The following is a 23,612-nucleotide window of genomic DNA, read 5'->3' on the forward strand; positions in this document are numbered from 1 at the left end:
CCTCCTCCTCTTGGTTAATTTCTCCCTTTCACTTTTACCACCAGCAGTTTGGCTACTTAAGCCTCCAATTTCACCACTTCACCACTCTCACTCTCAGAACAACCTTCATTCTCACTATTGCAAACAATACTAAAACACCAGCGCCAACATACTACTGCCCAAGAGTGCATCCATCTAGTAATGTTGCATTTGCACAAACTGTGTTACACAAGAGTAAGCCCACTGGAAATAATGGGCCTGCTCATCAGTGTTCTCTCTAATTTTTTTCATCTGTGTCTGGAATGAGTTTTGTTCTGGGCAGTAATATCAAGGCAGTGTGCACGCACATGCATTCAGAGTGGGGACTTCCTGATTCAACCTAAGCAGGCATCAGAAAACTTGTTTGTATGTACACATGCACATGCCTTAGAGCAGGGATCCTCAACGTTGGGCCCCCAGATGTTATTGGACTTCAATTCCCATAATCCCAAGCCCCAGTGGCCTTTGGTTGGGAATTATGGGAGTTGGTCCAATAACATCTGGGGGCCCAACACTGAGGATCCCTGCCTTAGAGGGAACACTGCTACTCATGTATAACACAATCAGTGCAAATGCATACATACTTTTGCACAGTATGTCAGCCCAGGTTTTTGGCCTTGTACTCGGTAAAATAAATTTTCTTTATTCTTAAAGGTCCTTGTCTCTGTTTCCTAAGGTGAGTACTCTACTATCTGGACCTGATCCAAAATTATTCATACTAGCTGGGTTAGTGCTAGTAATTCTGCGCTCACTTTACTGGGTGAATAGCTGCCTGTTTCCTCAACCAGTAGAATTAGCTAGGGTAAGGAAATGGATTTCCTCTAACATTCTAGTGTTTCTCCTAGTTTCTTAGTGAGTTGGTGTTCTGAACCGCAGATACAAAACTGATGGTTATAGGATACAGGGCCAAACAAGAGCGGTAACATTTGTCTCTCTGCCTATACCACTCTATCTTTTTTACTGGGTGTTTCACATACATGAGTGTTTCATTCTGAATGTTACTTTTCATCAGATAGTAAATATTTTTCAGTCCTTCCTCTTTTATATTCTCTCTCTGTGAAGTGAGTAAGTAAGTGTGTGTGTGTCTGTGTTTTCATAGGAACATAGGAAACTGCCATATACTGAGACAGACCATTGGTCTATCTAGCTCAGTATTGTCTTCACAGGCTGGCAGCGGCTTCTCCAAGGTTGCAGGCAGGAATCTCTCTCAGCCCTATCTTGGAGAAGCCAGGGAGGGAACATACTGTATGCTTTGGTAGTTTGTTGGTTCAATTAAAAAAATCTTGTCCTATAAAAAAATAAATCTTGTCCTATCTTGGAGAAGCCAGGGAGGGAACTTGAAACCTTCTGCTCTTCCCAGAGCAACTTCCTGAGGAGAATATCTTGCAGTGCTCACACATCAAGTCTCCCATTCATATGCAACCAGGGAAGACCCTGCTTAGCTATGGGGACAAGTCATGCTTGCTACCACAAGGCCAGCTCTCATCTCCATTTCCTTAATGTCTCTCATAGTTAAAACACAGATATTTCTAGCCGGACACTCAGATGCTCAGGGGCAATGGAAGGATAGGAAGCTGTTAGCATTTTGTGGGAAAGGCAAGACCTCTGACCTTCCCCATTGAAATTTGGGTTTCTGGGTGATAGTTGCTGATCTTGCTTTTGCTTAATTTCATTCTGAGAGAAGCCATAGAGGAGAGCAGATAGCCACACAAGAACCCCAAATCCTTGACTGGCTCCTAGCAGCCAGATGTCTTGGCAATTTGTGAGCCCCTTCTCATGGTCATGTAAGAGGGTTTGAGGGCAGGCAGCAGGGAAGGCAGCAGAAGCTCACCTTACCTGGAGACGATCTAGCTGCTGGGTCTGGGTGGGTTGGGGCATGTGGATCGTGCTCCCAGATGGCCGTGGTCCTGCCCCCCCGATATCCCACAATGCACCACGTGAGTGTGCAGTGCATTGTGGGGATCCCCCTGGCAATGGCCAGGAGCCAGTTCCTGTGCCAGCACTGGCTGGGAGCAGCTGGCACTCACACACAAACAGTTAGCCCAAGTTAACCTTGGCTAACCGGCAGGCTGTGTAGGCGAGTTTGCCGCCACAGTGCCAGTGGGAGCCACGTGGCTCCTGCCAGTTCTCACAGGCAGCCAAGCCCGGGCTTAGCTACCCTAATCCGGTCTTGGCTGCTTGTAAGAACAGCCTCTCTGTCTGCTGACTAGACTGTGTGTAGGGTTTATTCAGGTGCCAACATCTTAATTATGACACATATATAGAAGGAACTCAGAAGTCTGTGAAAGTTCTCTCAAACTTCCTGGCACTACCACAACATGGAGAGAAGCAGTCAGCTGACCCAGTCACCAGGGCCTGGCCCAAACAAGGCACATGTTATCCTCCACCTCCACTCCACATACAGAAGCCAAGCTAGAACAGTGACAGGCTGCTGGTAGTGTTAGATTTCTCCTCAGAACTACCAGTGTCCCATGCCTTACATGCTGGATATTAAACTCAAACAGCAGTATTGAGCAACAAGGCAGAAAACATGTAGGCCCCTTATTTCAGAGACACAGATAAACAGACTGTGGAAAGAACCTAGGGAACGGCTGTGCTTCCTCCTCTGCAACCCACGCCTCACTCTGCTTTTGAAAGCTCCCCTCAAGTATTAAAAGCAGTGTCTTATGCCTTGTGAGAAATTCCTGTCTGGAAATAAGAAGTCAAAAGTCTTGCTGGGCATGCAGTTCCGTTACGTGCACATGGCATATTATTTGAGTGGTTGGGCTGCTTTGGAAGTCACTCATGGCAGGTTCTAGCAGGCCCTCACAAACTGCCCTCCGTGGGCCATCACCACAATAAGGCTCCTGGCACCGAGGTGGTCTCGGGGATCAGCAGTGGGCCCTTCAGGAAGCCCAGGGCCCTTGCAGCTGCATGCCAACCCTGGCACTGCCCCTGCCTGCACTCATCTCATTCTAGATGAACAGTGTCCTCTCCAGGGTCAAGCCCAGTGAAAACCAGTCCTGTGAGCTTGCTGCACAAAATCAGTTGTGGGGTTTTTGTATGCTAGACTGTGACGACTAAATTTTTATTTGAATAAATATACATATGGCTTTTTTAAAAAAAAAAGTGGACAGAGGGGCATGTCTGATAACTGAATCTGCATTGGAATTGTTGGTATGTACATTTCTTGTTTAAACAGCAGGAGTACGAGGAAGCCTGAGAAGAAGAAAAACACATAACTACTGCTGTTTTAATGTATACAGCCGTAGGATCAAACATGTCATGATGTTTGACATGTCCCCTGATCCCAATTGGGGGCCCCCATGGCTGCTAGTTCAAAATCTCCAAGGGAAAATAGGAACATTGAATGTATTTGAGTGTCAGAAATGGGGAAGGGATGTTAATAATGCATTTTAATGTATTATGAAACATATCCAATATGAGGTTGTACAATTGTCCTCAATATCAAAGACTTCAGTGCAACACAGTGCTGTTACGGATATAAAACAAGCAGGACACTTTTCCTCTGTTTGGGCTATACAATGACATCTCTTGCCTATTGGAGAGCTGCCAGCTTTATTTTCTGGCAGTGCCCTTAATGGCTTTGTGGCAGGCAGTTATTCAGTAGGTGAACCTTCCTTCCTTCCTATGCATACATGTTGTGAAGGATTTGCTTGTTGAATTTCTGCCTCTAATCCAACTGTGAAAGACACAAGGAAGCCGTTCTCATGATCAGTGAGAAGGGCTACCCTGGGAGGAAGCCTTATCTCCCCGCAGACGTTCACAGAGGATTTGCTGGGTGGGTGGATCACCCGCCCAGATGAGCGGTGGCTCTCCTGTGGGCCACCCACACTGTGCTCGGCTGCTCCGGGGATTGGGCTCAGGGAAGTGCCATTGCATGGCGCTCTGCTCCCCAGATTCCCATAATGCACTGCACGAGTGCACGGTGCCTTACTGGGAGCCACCCCCACCCCCCACCCCGAGTATCTCTGCCATGGCTGCAAGCAGCCGTGGCAGGCACACGATCAAGTAACCTGGTGTTTGGGCACGCTTGCGCCCCAACCAAACTTGACATAAGCGGCGGACCATGGTGGAGAATAGGCTATATTTAACTCTTTAACTCTCGTTGCTTTTGGACAAAGAACAGCAAACCATATCACCAGCAGCTATTTAACCCCAAAGTGCCATTGTAGCAATCGGCACTTTCAGAGTTAAGTAGCTGCTTCCAAGGGGCAATTATTAGCTGGAAAGCAGCACAGAGGTAAAGGGTTGAATACCTCTACATCCGTGTTATGGTCCAGATCTGAATCATGGCCCCATGTAGTTGCTACTCATGAGTAAATTTAAAGCTGTCACAACAACATGCAGATGCGTTGAATAAAACAGTATAGTCTGTTTGACTCTTATTAGAAATGAGATGCCACTGATTTGGAAATGCCCCAGCTGCTGTTCTGTGTAGCTAATTGCCTTCTAGTATATTTTAGGATTTCTAAACCTGCAGTAAGGTCTTTCACTCTGAAATCTTTCTTCTTTTTATTTAATGTTTTATTGAAAAAATGTTTTTAAGAGGTTAAAAAACCCACAAAAAGGATGAATCCCATATATACCTCCTTGTGAAACAATTTAATGCTTTGACAAAGCTTATCAGATAATAAATAAACATAGATGCATTTGTGCTATATCAAACCATAGACTAGTGGTAGACAAACTTGGCAGTCCAACTGCTGCTGAGCTACTACTCCCATAACCCCCAGCCACAATTTATTGTGCCTAGAGACAGAGGCGGTCTAACCCCCGGACCTTGGGGACCTGGTCCAGTCCTCCAAGGTTGGTGGGGGCCTCCAAATGGCTGGGGCTGGGGGCCTCCGGAGGTCACACCACGCCCACCCCACCAAACCTCTGTTTTGTTTGTTTTTTAGATCATTACCACAGCCGAGGGGCGGCGGCGAGGGGTGGTTGTGGGGCTGGGCCCATGTGTTCCGGCCAACATTTTTTCCAACTGCTAGGCGCGCCTGTGCAATTGAGATCGTCACAAGCCCATGATATCACGGGCTTGCGGCAATCTCTCAACTGCACAGACTCACCTCGCAGTTGGGAAAAGACGCTAGCCCAAACGGACGGGCCCAGCACTGTTTTGGCCCCCGCCTCCACCAGGGGAGAGGGAAGAAGGACTGCTCCGCTCCCCCCCCCACCGCAGCCATGCCTCGGCCGCGGTAATGATTTAAAAACAAACAACAACAAAACCCGGAGGTTTGGCAACGCCCCCCCCCCGGAGGCTTTTGGCCTTGCATGTGTCGGAGGGGGGCTCGCATGTGGGGGGAGGGTTTTTGGCTGGGCGTTCCAGGGTCCAAATTACCTAGGTGCGCCCCTGCCTGGAGGTGATGGGAGTTGCAGTTCAGCAGCAGTTGGAGTGCCAATATTGCCTACGCCTGCCATAGATCATACTAGCCATAAAGCCCTAAACAGCTTGGGTCCTGGGTATTTAAGAGAATGTCTTCTTCATTATGAACCCCACCACCCATTGAGATCATCAGGAGAGGTCCGTCTGCAGTTGCCACTGGCTCGTTTGGTGGCTGCTTGGGGATGGGCCTTCTCTGCTGCTGCCCCAGAGCTTTGGAACGTGCTCCCTGCTGAAATAAGAGCCTCCCCCATCTCTGACAACTTTTTAAAAGTCTTTAAAGACACACTTATTGACCTAGGCTTTTAATTAAATATTGTTTTTAACAGTTTTAACAGCATTTTGAAATGTTGTTTTAAAATTTAAATTGTTGTAATGTTTTAACTTTTACTATGACATTTATTTTGTTTTAACAACTGTTTTAAGTTTTTTGTTATCATTTATTTTAACTAATGATTTAACTTTTTGTTTGCTTGCTTGTTGTAAACCTCCCAGAGATGTGACTTTGGGGTGTGAAATAAGTGTGTGAAATAAATAAATAAATAATAGAAGTGTGTGAAATAAATAAATAAATAAATAGTTGTCAAATGTTATATCTTGGACTTGAAGTGTTCCTGTATAGAATAAAAGGTCACAGGACTTATATCAACAGAACTGACTGCCAGCATGCTTTTGGACTCAATTCAAGATGTGGGTGTTAACACTATAGCTCTTCATAGCCTGGGTCCCACAGAGCTCAGAAACTGTCTCTCCTTATACTGGTTCTCACAACAGTGTCACTCATCTAATGGGGGCCTGCTTCGTGTTTCTAGTCCACATGAGGTAAGTCTTGAGGGGTACGAGGAGAAACATCCCTCACAACTCAGAGTATGCTCTGGTAGTAAAGAAGTTCAGCCCATTAGATTATCTAGAGAGATTAGGTTGAGTTCAAAAAAACAAATAAAGATTTATTAAGAAACTAAACATCACATACTGAGAGATACATAGAAAAACATACTCAAACAAGCAATTAGCTTTCAACAAAACAGTTCTGACTCTTAACTGACCAAGAGAGACCCTATTAACATAACTCCAAATGTCTCTAGTGACCAAAAGAGGTTACTGCAGTGCTAAGAGCAATCTATATATTTAATTCTCCTGGGTGAGCATTGGAATGTGCGTCCCGGCTGATTGCCTGGGCGGCGGAGGCACCTGATTGGCTGAGGCACACCCAGGAGAATGGGTCACCATGGTGGGCCCGGCCCCAGTGGTGGCAATTGGCCCGGCTGCGGCACTCGGCCCAGAGACTGGGGCAGAAGGTGTGTGTGGGGGGGAGAGGTAGCCGGCCCCAAAGAGCACACAGATGCTCTGTGCAGGGTCGGCTAGTGCTTTAGAATTCTCTCTTCCAACAGTAAGAACTGGATCTTTATGTCAGCTGCTCTAAGTCCAGAAGAAGGTATTTATATCAGCTGCTCTAAGTCTATGGAATGATCTCCCCCAGAGATACATTATCCCCCACTTTGTTGGCTTTTGCAAGCGGTTTCAAGACACATGTTTTCTGCTTGGCCTTTAGTATTGTAGGTTGGCCCGCTAGTTTTCTTGTTGGATCATTGCTTTATTTCCTGTGTAATTTTATATTGAGTTTTAATTAATTTAACCCTTGCTTTAAGTTGTCCAAGCCTTGAAAAGGTGACATAGAAATGGTTTACATTTAATAACAAGTTGTTCTAGTAAGAACTAATCAGCCTACTTTCCTTTAACTGTCTCTACAACTGGACTAAATTTGCTTCAAATCGAGGTTCACAAGTTAGATCTCTTGTACCTCAAATGTTCATGCATCCACTATCTTAGATCAGGGTGGATGACATTATTTCAAATTACACCATTGAGGTGTCCCTGTGTGTCACTCACTACAAATGTATCAAATTTGGCTCAAATGGGTCAGACAGTCCTCAAGTTAGTGCACTTGCACCTCAAAAGTTCACACATCCAGCATCTTGGATCAAGGTGGATGATATCATCACAAATTACACCATTGGGACATCTCTATGTATCCATACAGCTGTAGCAAATTTGGTTCAAATCAGTTAGACTGTCCACAAGTTAGTGCACTTGCGCCTCCAAAGTTTACACATCCGCCATCTTGGATTGGGATGGATGACATCATCACAAACTACACCGTTGAGGTGTCCTTGTGCGTCACTCCCGGCAACTATACGCAACTTGGTTTAAATTGGTGAGACAGTCCACAAATTAGCCCGCTTGTGCCTCAGATGTTCACGTGGCTACCATCTTGAAATGGAATGGATGGCATCATCACACACCATGCCATCTGGGCACCCTATCTGTCCCTAGAGCTGTAGCAAATTTGGTTCAAATCGGTTAAGTGGTTCACAAGTTAGCCCACTTGCACCTCAGATGTTTACGCATTTGCCATCTTGGATTGGGGTGGGTGACATCATCACAAACTTTGCTGTTGAGGTGCCCCTATGTATCCCTACAACTGTACCTGATTTGGTTCATATTGGTCCAGGCGTTGTGAAGTTGATGGGGGGGATGACACACAGACACACACACAGAATGCCGGGTGATCTCATAAGTATGGGGATGTGCATGGACCGGTCTGGAGACCATTCTAAGGGACTTCAGACCGGTCTGGACCTGGGGCCGGTTTGGCGGTTTGGTGCCAAGGGGGTGGACCTTTAAGGGCGGGGACGAGTGTACTTACCCTTCCCACTGCTTCCCCCCCTCCAGGACTCCTGGTTTTGTAAGCATTTGGGGCGGCAGGGTACCTTCCTGCCACCCCTTCCCCTGTTCCTTGTCAAAAGGCTTCAGAAGCCTCACTGTGCATGTGCATGTCACACACATGCATCACATCCTGCGTCACGGGCGTGCACACATCGGGCGTGCATGCGCGATGCACGGATGTGATGCGCATGACGTGTGCATGTGCAGTGAGGCTTTTGAAGCCTTTTGATGAGGAACAGGGGAAGGGGCGGCAGGAAAGTACCCTGCCGTCCCAAATGCTTACAAAACCAGGAGCGCTGGGGGGGGGGAAGCGGCAGGAGGGGTAAGTACACCCTCTCCCCTTAAAGACCCCCCCTCCCCAGTGCCAGACCACAGAGGTGCGGTTCCGTGCACACCTCTACTCATAAGCCTACTGGAAAGTAGGCTAAAAACAGAATAACCCTAACATGTTTGGTCTTCTCCCAACATGTTTAAAAGTGTTTTTACATTTATATGTCACTTTTTCTGAATATGGAGGTCCCAGACATCCCTTCCAGGCACTGAAGAAATCAAGGGGAGGAGAGCTGGTCTTGTGGTAGCAAGCATGACCTGCCCCATAGCTAAGCAGGGTCTGCCCTGGTTGCATATGAATGGGAGACTTGATGTGTGAGCACTGCAAGATATTCCCCTCAGGGGATGAAGCCACTCTAGGAAGAGCAGAAGGTTTCAAGTTCCCTCCCTGGCTTCTTCAAGATAGGGCTGAGAGAGATTCCTGCCTGCAACCTTGGAGAAGCCGCTGCCAGTCTGTGAAGACAATACTGAGCTAGATAGACTAATGGTCTGACTCAATATATGGCAGTTTCCTATGTTCCTAAGACTGGCTTAGCTTCAGCAAGGTTGCTGTATAAGGTGCATAGTGCCCACACTCTACACTCAGGGACATGGGAGTGAATGTATTTATCAACATGCCTTACTAGACATTGTAGACACTCCTTTCTGCTCAGTTCTTGGTGCCACAATTTGGCCTTAGAGAAACTGGAACAAAGATAGAGATCTGGTAAACAAGCCTTATGATGAAAGGTTGAAGAAACAAGGTATATTTATCCTGGAGAAGAAAAAACTGAGGGGGGACATGATCACACTCTTCAAATACCTGAAGGACTTTTTGCACAGAAGAGGACAAATATTTGTTCTTTGCTGCCTCAGATGGCAGGACTAGGTCTAATAAGTTTAATTTGCAGAAGGATCGCTTTCAGTTGAACACTAGAGGGAATTTCTTAATAGCAAGAGCAGTATGACAGTGGAAGCAATTTCCTAAGGGAGTGATGGGCTGTCCCTCACTGGAGATCTTCAAGCAGAGGCTTGACAGTCATGTGCACCAGATGGTTTATGGACTTCCAGTATCAAGCAGAGGCTTGGGCTAGATGGCCTACATGGCCCTCTCCAGCTCTATCGTTTTATAATTCTGTAGGCAAAATGTAAAACCCTTTATAAAACCCTTTAGCTACTTCTTAAATTTTTGATTTATTTTTTAAAAGAACACAGTGTCCCCAGGGATATTGTTCCTTTAGACAGGAAACGACCTAGGTCCATGTGCATCCCTGTAAATCTTATATGTTCTAGCTTCCGCCCAGTTTTTGGTACATCCCTGCCAACCATATCTGAATAGACTAGATTTCGTGGCTCTGTTGTTATTTATGCATTTCAGAGCTGGATGGTTTTGTCTTTGACATAATATATTAGGGTAGATGAACTTGTTTTATCCTGTGCTAAACTACCCGACCCATAGGTATATGGTGAGCAGCTTTTAAATAAAACAGTAGTAAAACTCAGGCTGTTATCTTGGATACAGGAATGTTTGTGGCAAAGTGGACACATGCCATAGAACTGCAAATAATTTTCATGTGCTGTGAATGGCAGCATGAAGAACTGAGTGCTTTCATACTGGCATTTCTCCTCTGTTTAACAGCTGAAGCTCTGCAGGATCTCCTTCTGTTGCTGGTGTCGATCTTGTCTTCCTTTTTTTTTTTTAGGTTGTGAGCCTTTTAAGGACAGGGACACACACACACACCCCGCTTTGGGAACTTTAGTTGAAAAGTGGTATATAAATATTTGTTGCGCACTGGTATGCACTGAGCTTGTTAAATTATTGCTGAAAGATCCAGCAGTTATTTATTACTGTTTCTCCTGGCTTGTTTGGGGGGGAAGAACCCTCATGCAGCTTCTCCTGGGCAGAAATAACTGGACAGAGGATCTCTTTTTCAAAAGCAGTGCCAATCACAATGACTTATTCAATATTATGGAATATGGGGAACCCACGCTTTTCCTGTCAGCCTGTGGGGGGAGGGGGAGCACAAAAGGACAGTGTTAGTTAGTTTATTACAAGCTGAAATGGTGGTGTGAATAGATAGGGTTGCCAACTGACTGAAGATGTTTCTGGAGATGTTTTCCCCAATAGATTTCTTAATATCAAGTCATTAAAATCTCCTAGATTTATGTATGTATGTATGTATGTATTTATTTATTTAACATATCTGCATACCACCCACTACTGAAGTCTATAGGCGGTTTTGGATTGCTTTCAGTAATCACCTAGAGACTGAGGCGCATTCCTGGAGACTCCAGGTCAATCCTGGTGGATTAGCAATCCTATGAACACTATAGGAGTGAATTACTTTATTGCTCTTTGAAAATCTGGATGTAAGCACACCTATTGTTTGACCTCGTTGTCATAATCATATTAAACCAAGACCTACCCACATCTCTGGTGCTTAAGAGCGATGTGAATCATCATTTTTTAAAAGTTTCAATAGAAGCATAAGGGTATAAGAAAATTTCCACCCTGTCCAATAACTGTACAGCTCTGTAAATCACACCGGCGTGGTTTGTCCATCACAAAAATTTCTTATTTATTTATTTATTTATTTATTTATTTATTTAACACACTTCTATACCACCCAAAACTCACATCTCTGGGTGGTTTACAACAAGCAAACAAAAAAAATGAAAACATTAGTTACGATAAATGACAACAAAAAACTTAAAACAGTAGTTAACACAAAATAAATGACATAGCAAAAGTTTAAACATTACAACAATTTAAAAAAATTTAAAACAACATTTTAAAACCATGTTAAAACTGTTAAAACAATATTTAATTAAAATAATATTTAATACTTCGCAGATGTTTGTTAGCTGCAGGAGTTAAGAAGAGGCTTCCTCTGATCTTTGCTGCAAGTTCTGGACCTGGATCCTCAAGCAGTTCACACTAACCTCGGTTTTCTTTCTACTATATTTTGTCACAGACTGGATACACATCTCACCAGGCATAACATGGCTGCTAGCAGGTGGCAGAAACTACAGGTTTTCTTTACATTCATTGGCATTGTATTGATGTTATTTTGTGGGTTTCTTTTGTATGCCTTTGTTTAATGCCTGATTGGTTTTATGTTGTTGTTGTTGTTATTATTATTTTATTCAATTTCTATAGCGCTCTTCCAAAAATGGCTCAGGGCAGTTTACACAGATAAACAATAAATAAATAAATAAATAAGATGGCTCCCTGTCCCCAAAGGGCTCACAATCTAAAAAGAAACATACGATAGACACCAGCAACAGCCACTGGAGGTACTGCGCTGGGGGTGGATAGGGCCATTTGCTCTCCCCCTGCTAAATAAAGAGAATCACCATGTTAAAAGGTGCCTCTTTGCCAAGTTAGCAGGGGTATCCCTGCTGTTACCATTTTTCTCATTCTGTTTTATGTTGTGTTATGGCCAATGGCCAAAACAAATAAATTGAACTGACTGACTAGCATTGCATATGGATCCTTCCCATATCTATGTCCAAAAGAAGTTTTTGCTTCAGTTTGTAAAGTTCTAGAGTCATTGGATTGCCTGCCACGGGATCATCAGGCAAGCTATTTGCAAAATGGCACTCTGAAAAGATTATTTCCAGCATTCAATGACCTGCTTGGATGAAATGCCATAATCATTTTCCTTAGGGACACTGGGACGAAAATCCCATCAGACCAGACTTTCACATTTGTAGTCTTTAAATTATTCATTTTTTACCCTCATTTTAGTCATCCCAACCAGCATGATATTTCCGATAATACTATAGCATTCAGTTAGGATAACAAATGTAAGATTTGAGTTATAATTGCATCAGAGCATTTCCCTGCAAGGGAAGTCCTCTAAGATAATTCCTTCTGATACGACCCATTTTTTCTAACCTTTCCTTAAAAAAAAAAAAAAAGTGATATAAAAAGAAATGTATTTTTGTCTGTTGGGTTTATTATCCACTTCCCTAGCAATCTTTTGCAGGAACAATCCAATAGAAAGAATCTACAATCCAGCAGTTACCAGTTCTAACCTGAAATTCTACAGGACATATTTATTGCTTAGTAGCTGGCAGTCTAGCACAGTACTATGTGAAGTTAGGTACTCTTCAGCCAACTGGCTGCACTGTGAAGGAGTGTAAAGTACAAACATGCGGGCCATCCATCTCTCTAATAAGGCACTGGTGTTACATTCTGACACCTTATCTGAAGAGGTCTGAAAACATTTTTGTAGATAAGTCCTGTTCCCAAAATGCCCCAAAGGGTTAATAGCAGCTCTTCATCCTCTGTGAAACAAAAAAGTAAACAAATGAAAAACAGGATGCCAAATATTTGAGTTATAATTGTAATAAGAGTTGGATTATTTTTAAGAGTAATGTTTTAGGAGAAAAATCAATAGATTAAAAACAATGTCTACAGATGGGCAATCATGTAGCACTGGGTTTGGACAAACGGGCTTGGGAGAACTGCTCTAACTGCCTATAATAGGCTCATTAAAGAGCAGATAATTGTTGCATGATTACTGTTAGTTGGGCAAAGGATACAGTTGAAGAATTACCATGGGATCCATTGGATAATAGCTACAGGCCTGAAGCCACTTAATTTCAAGAAGGCTGTTAAAGTGAATGGGTCTGAAGGTTAAGTCATTTCAAACTTCCAGTTAGTTCAAGTGTATATGAAAGAAATGCTGCACCCATGAAATGTCATCTGTCTTAATTACTATACCTTAGGACTGCAAGAGGGTACTGCATCAAACCTAGAGAGTAAACAACAAAGGCAAGATGATGAGCCCTTTCTCACAATAACATGAGAGGCCTTGAGGGCGGGCAGCGGGTAAGGCAGGAGAAGCTCAGCTTCTCTACAGACGATCCGGCTGCCAGGTCTGGGTGGGTCAGGGCATGCGGATCATGTGCCCAGATGGCCCGCAGCGCGGAGGTGCAGGGGTCGGGATGCCCTAGCCCAGTCTTGGCTGCTTGTGAGAACAGCCTTGATGTCTTCAAACACTGTGGGCTTCTCAGAGGCATCTGGGTGGCCACTGTGTGAAACAGGATGCTGGACTAGATAGGCCATGGGCCTGATCCAGCAGGGCTGTTCTTATGGGTTCTCAAAAGCCATTGTGGATGAGGATGATGGGAGTGGTAGTCCAACAACTTCTGGAGACCCAGATGTTTGAGAACCCCTGTTCTAACCCATAAGATCATTTTAGCAGATCATACATTTCATACTTGTGTCAGGCAGTAGCATCGTTACTAACTTGTGCATCTTTGGTTGCATTCTAAATTCTTTCTTATTTGCATTTTCAGAAGCAGCACTTAATAACTGAAATCAGATCAATCAATCAAACAAACAAATAATTGTATCTCAAGTAAAAAACCTAGATTTCTATTGCCTTTCACAGCCATGACGGGGAAGACATTGCCGGATTAATTTTGCAGACTACCTGGAGCCTGGGGGTTTGGAACAGGAACGTAAGGGTTTGAGGCTTGCTAGTGTGCCACCATGAGCTTTCAGGGGTCCAGACTTCAGGCACCGGCTGTGCCACACTGGTGCTTGCAACTGGCAGGAAGCTGCCTCTGGATTTGGTCAGGCCTGATACACACACACACACACACACACACACACACACACACACACACACAGAGGGAGGTTGGCCTTTAGGGTTGCCAGCCCTCTAGGATTGGCCTGGAAGAAGGGTGTAGCTAGGGGGATAGGGAGGGGTGGAGCTGGCGGGCTCTCAGGAGCTGGGAGGCCCGGGTTCTTTGAACCCATCTGCTCAATTATGGCTACATCTCCTGGAATCTCCAGGAAACAGCATACATCTCCACATAATAACTGAAAATAAGATTTTAAATGCTTGATATTGTGTAAAAAAAGAAAAAGGAAAGGGAAACAGCTTTGGATAGAGTTGGCAACTCTACTGGTCTTCAGCCCTTTGCCTGTCCACAGAGCAGAATCTTCTGTGTGCTACACTTTAGGCTTCGCCTTCTCCAGTTTTAAGCTTCTTCAGCTGAGACTGCTAACCTCAGAAACCCTGGACTAGAGAACAAAACCTCCAGGTTGTGTACAGTCGCCACAGACAGCCCTGACCCAGTCCCAACAATAAAGCTTCTCCTCCCTTCTTCTTCTGATTGGATCAAGTCAAGCAAGCAAATGACAGATGAACTCAAGAAATCCGCAGTGGAATTTATTGTAGAATAATAATATCATACTTTAAAGTGTGTTAAAAGCTTCATAATCTTTATATTGTTAAAAACAACCCTACGTGATAGGTGATCATCATTCTTATTGATAGAAAATGAGATTGTGACTTGTTGCCTACAGACATCCAAGGAGCTCGTGGCTGAGGTAGGTTTTAAGAAATTCCAGCTCTCAATTGAAGAAGTAATTGGCATTATAAAAACCAAATTAGACCAAGTCCAAACAAACAAAAAGGATGGGGCTGTAGCCCATAGTTCAATGGTATAGCATCATACAAAAAAGGTCCTAGGTTCACTTCTAGAGCTTTCCCAGACAGCAGGCTTTACTGTGGGTTTTTTGCAAAGCGTTACTGCAAGTTTGAAGTTGCCCCCCCCAAAAAAACCGCACAAAAAGTGGATTTTTTAAAACCACAGATATAAATTGAGCTAGGCAATGGAAAACCCCTCCTGTATTCTACCAAAAGAAAACCACAGGGCTATTTGGGTGCCAGGAGTCGAAACTGACTTGACGACACACTTTACCTTTTACACTTTAATGCACGGTGGAAAAGCCGAATGTATGTGAAGTGTACCTTGATCGCTCGCAGGGACTATGGGGTAAATTTGGCTGATATGTGAAAGCACACCTCCATTTCAGAGGAGATGAGAACTAAATGCTGGGTGTGAAAAACTTCCTGGAATCTCCAGGTAGGACTCTGAGACTGACTCCTGCCTGAAATCTTGAAGAGTCACTGCCAGTCAGTGTAGACAAGTGTAGACTGAGCTAGGTGACCAATGGTCCAGCTTCCTAGGTTTCTATGTCCCTAAATTTAACACAGTTTTCAAATTTTATCTTAGAACTCCCCCCACCCCCCAAAAATACCTGAAAGAAAATTATAATAGAGGTTTTTGAAGATGGGAGAAAATCTATTTGGATGAAAAACAGACGTGGGAAAAGCTATTTCCATCATTTCTGATATCTGTCTCTATCAGTCCATTTTAACTATTTATTTAAATAAGTAAAAAAATCTACCACACTTTCCCCCCACAAGGGAACACAAAGAAGCTTACAATGCCATTAAAATGATAACATGTTTAAAACAATAAAAAAGCAGCGACCCTAAAACTAAACTGGAGCAGAGCAGCACAGTCATTATACGCAGAGAGCCAGCTATGTGAATTAGTGACTGGTGTATAGTCATAACTCATGCTGGTTGTGTTTTGAAAAGCTATCTATATGATTTGACTGCCCAGCCATTTGAAGATAAAGAGGCTATTCCCACGAGCATGGAAAGCGGGCTAAGGGAGCTTAGCCCGCATTCCGGGGATTGTGGGAACCACCGGGCTCTCCGGCGAAACCGGTGGTCCCAAGGTGGCTAGCCCACCAAATCCCCCCTCCCCTTAAATGAGGTTAATGGAGCAAGGTTAACGACAAGCAGTGACACACGAGTAGACCCCCGACTGGGAGGCTGCAAACAGCTTCCCAGGCTCGGGGGTCTCTCCAGGATGCCCCATATCCTGGAACTTCCAGGGGCTGCGCGGCCCCCAATCCCTGCAGCCCCTGCCAGCTCCATGATGGAGCCGGCAGCTGTGTGGGTGGCCAATGTGGCCACCCAGCTACGAGCAGCTGTTCGTCTGCAGGGAGAGTGGGCTAAGCCACTAAGCCCGCTTTCCTCGCAGACCTGCAAGAAGCTCTTCTCACCGATCGTGTGAAGAGCTTCAACATCTCATTAAAGATTATCATCAGGTCCAAGGATTTTCCCTTTATTTCTCTCTAGTATATTAAAAACAAAAGTATGTTAGATCGTATTTAGCACTTCTTGCTGCATTATGCTCAGTTGGTGACATTGTCTCGCTGGGGTTTCTTCTGCCTTCCTTAACTTATATTCAAATCACATGTATTCCCTTCCTGCCATTCAAGCCAAGACTATTCTTGGAAGAGTTCAGTTGGCAGTCATCTCTGTGAAAAGGTGAATGACATTTATCAGCCTTTATGGCTTGTTTTTTATTGATCACGTTAGATGGATCGCAGAAGGAAATAAACTTTTTGGTTGTCACAGTCAAAACAACCCTATTCACATCATGTTCAGAACTTGTACCATCTATGCACAGTGCACACAGATACAGATCTGTATGCAGGCACAATCATTCACATGTTACGTTGAATGCAGGTAGTACAGCAGCATACTTCTTGTTTGCATCCTGCATTTGAATGGCCCTGTACCCAGGTTCACTTTTAAAATGAGTGACGTTACAGTCGTTCACACAAAAACATGCATGTACAGAATGCAAGTACAACACAATGAGGCTATTCTCACGAGCAGCAGGAACTGGGCTGAGGGACTGTGCAGCTACTTGTGTGCAGCAACAGGAGTGGTGTCGGCAGCAAACCTCCATAAATGCCCCCACCCTTAAATGAGGTTAGTAGGGCGATCGCTCCACTAACCCCATTTACCTGATCATGAGTCACCATGGTGCGATTCTGCCCTGCGGAAACTTATGAGGAGACCACTAACTGGGAGGCTAAAATAAGCCTCCTGGCATTGGGGGTCTCCCCAGAATGCCCTGCGTACTCGCAGGTGGCCCTCGATCCCCGCCATCCCTACCAGTTCCATGACAGAGCTGGTAACTGTGTAGGTGGCCTAGCCACTCATGTGTGGGAAGAGCGGGCTTGACCCCTTACAGCCAAACCCCTTAGGGCTCTCCACACTGCTCGTGTGGAGAGCCTTGGTGTCTGCATAGGGCTAATGAGAACTCTATAGTCCATCAAAGGGCCTGCTTATACATTCAACAGAATTTAATGGTCTTTTAAAAAAACCCTGTATCTCTTCTTCATCATGTTAAAGTTTAAGTATTTGAATGATGACCCATGCAATTAATTTACAGAGGAAACTAGAAAATCAGGGAGAAGGCTAGACTAAATCCTTCTCACTGATGAGCTGCCTTTCACTATACTGGGTGTTCTTAACTATGGAGGAGTACTCAGCCATGTAGTTCCTTAAAAGTAAAGTGTGCTGTCAAGTCGATTTCAACTCCTGGTGCCCACAGAGCCCTGTGGTTTTCTTTGGTAGAATACAGGAGGGGTTTACCATTGCCTCCTCCCGCACAGTATGAGATGATGCCTTTCAGCATCTTCCTATATCGCTGCTGCCCGATATTGTACCAGCGGGGATTTGAACCGGCAACCTTCTGATTGTTAGTCAAGCATTTGCCTGCTGTGCCACTAAAGGTGACTTACCTGAAGCCTAAAGGAAAAGCTTGACTACTTGATTATCTATATATTTAATTCTCCTAAATGTACCTGTTGCTAATTGCATGTGTGGCAGCTCTTGCAAGAGCAGCTGCCTAGGGGATAGCAATGGGGACGGGAAACAATGGTGGAGGCGGCAGGCTGGCCTGGCCCGGCTGCTGGTCGACTGGAGGAGGCAGCAGCAGGCCAGCCTGGGATGGCTGCCAGTTGGCCAGAGGGGGTGGCAGGCCAGCTTGGCCCTGGCCCGGTCACCAGAGAAGGCGGCGGCGGGCCAGCCTGGGCGGGCCGTCCGCTGGCAGGAGGAGGCTGGAGGAGGTGGCGGGCCAGCCTGGCCTGGCCGCCGGGAGGAGGGGTTGGGAGGAAGTGGCGGGCCAGCTTTCTGGCCAGCCCACCAGACAGAAAACGTGGGATGGGGGGGAGAGGAAGTGGGCCAGCCAGCTGGGCCACCAGAAAGTGCGAAGGGGGCCCCCGAGAAGCAGGCAGTGGGGGAGGGAGTGGCCGGCCAGTTGGCCAGCCAGCCAGCCAGCCAGAAAGCCGAGCATGCCAGCATGGTGGTGGTGGGTGGGAGGAGGGGGGAAATAGCAGCAGTGAGTGGGCCGGCCAGAGGTGCAGATGCTCTGCACCCGGCCCAGCTAGTATTAATTAATGTTATAAATCCCACAGTGTGATTCTTGTACTTTTCTTTTCTTTGTTCCTGTTTGTTAAGCTGTTTATCCGATCGTTCCTATTATCCTCAGGACATTGCCATTCTGAACAGAAATGTGGCATGGGCAGGTTGTGCTTAACCCTTTCTTCACTGGCCATTTTCAAGGCTGCTTTTCATGTGGAAAAAGAAACCTGTTGAGGCTTCATTCACATGTAATGTGTAGTTTCCACCAGAGATGCTAAGGTTCCAGCAGGAAGTGTCAGGGGTGATAAGCACCACGTGTACAGGAAAGCCTCCCATATATCATTTGTGCTCTGTAATATGGAGACCCCTCTTTCACTGCCCACAAACATCTGGCATTTCACAACCACCTAATTTAGCATGGAGAAACAAATAACAGGGCTTCAGGCTGCCTCCCCTCTGGATTGAGCCAGTCCCATTGAATGCAATGGGGCTTACACTGTGGTAAGTGGGTATAGGGTTGCAGCAGCACCACCACCCCAAAAAAGGTTCTGCAGACACCCATGCTCACAGCTTCTCCGGTCTCTCTCTAGCCTCTCTTCAATTCATTTGAATAAAAAGAGAATTCTCTTTCTCTTCTATGATGCCTTATCAGGAAGCAGCCATGTGAACATGCCCTAAGTGGTGGTGTCAGTGCATATCTCAAATAACTTTTAACTCTGGCTTCTTTCCACAAAAAATTTGCACTGGGACAATAAACAGCTGATAGCAAAGGGTCATATTATGCATTTTTGTGCAAGAGAGTGAATGAAACCTTATATGTAATGATGGCACACATGTAATATTTCATTGCATATAAAAACAGTGTCAATACGTTAGGAAGCTTGTAGTCTCTATTCATGTAGAATTCATGTAGTCATGAATTCTCAATAGGTGTACATGCTATGAAATAGAGATCTGTGAGTTCATCACACATGATGAGCTACACAAAGTTTTATACTCTTTTCTACACAGAGGAGCTCTGTGAAGTGGACGTAGGGGTGTCAAACAGTGCCTTTCTTACCTGCGGGCTGTACAGAACTCAACCTGGAAACATTCTAGGAGAATAAAGTATCCTTTTCCATCTGTTGAAAACCACTTGGTCAGACTGTACAGTCTAGGGATGTGTACGAAGTTCATGAACTAGTTCGTATAAAAACCAGATTGTGGTTCGGCAAACTGGGTCATTCCAGTTCAGCTGAACAAAAACCAGTTAGGTGGTTTGAGAGTGGAACCAGGAAGTGGTGAGTGGCAAGCAGCACCTTTAAAAGTAAGTAGCACAGGTCCTTACCTATGTACCCACTGCTCTATGCAGCTTCCTTCTGCGGTGGTGTCCCTACCCCCCAGCAATCTGCACACACGTACGTGGAAGCCATTTGTGTGGTTAACAAAACCATGCCATGGCTTCCACACATGCGTGGGGACCATGTGCACACTGGTGCCATGCCATGCTGGGTGTGGGTGTGGGTCCCGCTGTTGCAGTAAGCTGCACAGGAAGGCGAGCATACAGGTAAGGACCTGCACTACTCACTTTTAAAGGTGCTGCTTCCCCCCACCCCCAGTCCTGCACTTGAACCACTGACCTGGCTCATGGGTTGGCTGAACTGGAACAAACTGGTTTGCAGAACCACAAACCAGTTCATATTCAAATGAGTGCACAAATCATGGTTCACGCAGATCCCTAGTACAGTCAGATGGGTGTCATTCATGGAAAACTCAGCCTGGGACGTGATCCAAAGGAAAAAGAAACAATCTGCTCACAAGGGGTAACATGTTACCGGCCACTCAGGTCAAGCAAAATACATTTAAATTGGAAAAGTTGTTCTAAACAGGGAGAAGAAGCCTCTGTTTGATATTCAAAAGTCTGGGTCACTGCTAAGAACAAAAACTGTGTTTTCTGGCATTGCGCTAAAGCAAAATGCTAGCATATGAAAAATCATTAGAGCCAGGCCAAGGGGGAGATGAAGAGAATGATTAAACCACAGAAAAGAGGGAATAAAACAAATGCCTTGTGTTTCATCCTCAGTGGATCTTGAATCTCTAATAAGCAATTGCTTATTAGAGATGTTTGGCTTTGGAAATTATTTCTCCTTTTTTAGAACAACTATAAATTAATAATTCAATGTTAATGTCCACTGCATAACTGTAATCAACAGTGTCAATGAAAGAAGTAAATTGTCTGACTGAGCAACAGCCCAGACCTATAGGAAGTGTGATACAGTAACTCACAATAGGCAGACACCAGTACAAATTTGCATGTGGCGTATTTACATTTGTATCGAAAGCCAGCCTAGTATTATGGAGATGACACTAAAGTGTTACTAGCTGAGCTTATTCTGCCCGCTCCCAGAAGCCTCCCTGATTGCAACTGCATCTCCAGGCTTGGAGATTGCACTTTTGCTATGCTCAGGAGCTACACCTCAGTGGGAGCTCCCAGTCTATGTTATACATGGGGACAAGTCACTTAGTTGGCAGTGGACTGGTCACCCCTAGATTTGACTACAAGCCCCACAAATTGGAAAGCAGATTAGCTTCAGACTCTCTATGAGGGGTGCCCAGCTAAGCAGACTCCCAGGACTAGCTATTGCAAGTGTCTGGCATCTAAGATCATTTCAGCCTTGGAATGAAAACTAAACTCCCCTCTTCCTCTCGCAAAGAGAGACAATACCTGGCCATTAGGCCAGGGAAAAAAGACAGATAAGACACGTTTCTTATCTGCAGCCTCCATTACAATAGGGATGAGTTAGTGATGTAACTTTGAAGAGATGCCCATCAAAACTTTTGATAGAATTTTTTGGAAGCCCTTCCCAGCACAGGATATTCTTTAAAAGAACCTGCACACTCCAATTGTCCTCACAATCAGCCTTGAATGCCATAGGCAATTCACATACATTCCTATCCAGGAAGGACTGAGACACAATGCCTTCCCCAAAAAAGGTAGTCTGGGCTCCCCTGTTCAGCAGGGGTATATAAGTAAACCTAATTCCATGACCCAATGTGCATCCTTAATACACCTTGGACTCCCACTGTGAAACATCTCAGTGTTCCCTTGTGTCTCTCACTCTGGACCCCAGCAGACTGCAACAAGAGACACCACTTTGGTGTTCCCCTCTTCAGGACAGGTGATATAGCCTCTTGCCTAGCTTCTTCAGGGCTGAACGTATCCTTTTCTCTTATTTCTGAACTCTTGCCCCTCTATCTTAAACTACATCTCTAGCCCGCCTGGGAATTTACACACAATTTTGAACTTTAAGCTAAATGTGCCTTACAAGAGTCTATTTTTCTACTTTATTTAGTCTTATTATTTTTGCTTTAAATAAACTCCTTTTAGATTTAATTGAAACCTCTCTCTCAAGCTGATTTGCTTGAGTTCATACGCTTGCACAAATTAAGGCTGATTGGAACTGTCTTCTCTTTTGAGCTAAATTCCCCACATTCACCCGAACTAGGGGGTGCAGGCCAATCACCCTCGAGGCAGTTTCATTAACAAAAGTCACCAGATGACATCGATAATTCAGAGCTACTGGAAGGCACAGATCTTTTCTGTTTGCCATCTCCTCATTAACGGCATTCAACAACCCTCTCGTACCCACATATCTCAGTCATATGGGATGTTCCTATGGAGAAATGGCTCCCATGCAGCTCAGTGTGTGGTCACTTGTTGGACATGCTCCCCCCCCCAATTCAATTTTTATTAATTTTAACAATAGTAATATTGTCATTCATTACAAATACACACAAAAAGGTGGACTTCCCGCACACATCTCTTCATGAATCATCATCAATAAAGTTTACCCTTGCTATAATAATAATTCAAAGCATAAATTTAAACCCTTACAAACATAGCTAATCTACCCAACCTGCAGTTTTTTGCTAAATTTCAAACCCTGCTGTAAAATCCATAGTAGGAAAGTAGTTCTTTAGATACAACAAGAATGGTTTCCAATCTTCTTTAAAACATTCCAAGTTTTGGTCTCTTATTAGTGTTGTAAGTTTTGCCATCTCCGCATATTCCAAAATTATTATCAGCTAGTCTTCTTTTGAAGGCAGTTCATTACTCTTCCATTTCTGTGCATATATAATTCTGGCCGCCGTAGAAGCATACATAAAAAATGTTAAATTAGTTGTAGAGATTACACCTTGTGTTATTCCCAGCAGGAAAGATTCTGGCTTCTTAGGAAATGTCATTTTAAATATTTTCTTTAACTCATTATATATCATGTCCCAATAGTCTTTAGCCTTCCCACAGGTCCACCACATATGAAAAAAGGTGCCACTTGTTGGACATGCTAACTTGTTAAAGTGCTTAACTTGTTGAATTCAGCAAGACCTAAAAATGTTTGTTGGCTGGGTTGTGTTCTTGCTTTGCACAACACATGGCAATCCCCTATCCTTGCTGCTCACAGAAATATCCTGGTTACAATGGGTAGTACCCCCTTAGACTCATTAGTCTCTTGCTGTTGATAAGATTAATCATGCCATGGGGTTCTAAAACAAACATGCAGGGTACTTCAAGACAGAAGACTTGTTTCTGCTGATTTCTGTAAGTTTCCACATTGACCTGAATATGGAATAAAAATGGAGCTTCCAGATGCAGTAATTCTCAAAGGTTTTGCTTTTTGTACTCATATAAGTACATAAGTGGCACAGCAGGGAAATGCTTGACTAACAAGCAGAAGGTTGCTGTTTTGAATCCCTGCTGGTATGGGAAACACCTATATCAGGCAGCAGCGATATAGGAAGATGCTGAAAGGCATCATTTCACACTGTGCGGGAGGAGGCAATGGTAGACCCCTCCTATATTCTACCGAAGAAAACCGCAGGACTCTGTGGGCATCAGGAGTCAAAATCGACTTGACGGCACACTTTACCTTTACTCATATAGCTATTCATTCATTCATTCATTCATTCATTCATATGTATCCTTTTATTTCTCCAAGGAGCCCAGAACAGTTACATGGTTATGTTTGCCCTTACAACAACCCAGTGAGGTAGGTTAGGCTGATAGAAAAGTGACTGGCCCAGAGTTACCCAGTGAGTAAATGAGGATGTGAACCCAGGTCTCCCTGATCCTAGTCAAGCACTCTAACCACTACACC

At 44.6% G+C, this 23,612-nt stretch overlaps 1 protein-coding gene across 3 annotated transcripts in view; it reads right to left on the minus strand.

Moving 5' to 3' along the window:
• Positions 1-11,009: 11,009 nt before the first annotated feature.
• Positions 11,010-23,612, minus strand: part of ARRDC3 (arrestin domain containing 3) — a 124,638-nt gene continuing 112,035 nt past the window's right edge. For all 3 annotated transcript variants that reach the window (XR_008315229.1, XR_008315226.1, XR_008315223.1), the window contains one exon: positions 11,010-12,727. The gene's annotated coding sequence lies outside the window, so the exon portion shown is untranslated. The remainder of the gene's footprint in view (positions 12,728-23,612) is intronic.

This window comes from Hemicordylus capensis, chromosome 2, assembly GCF_027244095.1.
Source record: "Hemicordylus capensis ecotype Gifberg chromosome 2, rHemCap1.1.pri, whole genome shotgun sequence".
Classification (NCBI taxonomy): domain Eukaryota; kingdom Metazoa; phylum Chordata; class Lepidosauria; order Squamata; family Cordylidae; genus Hemicordylus; species Hemicordylus capensis.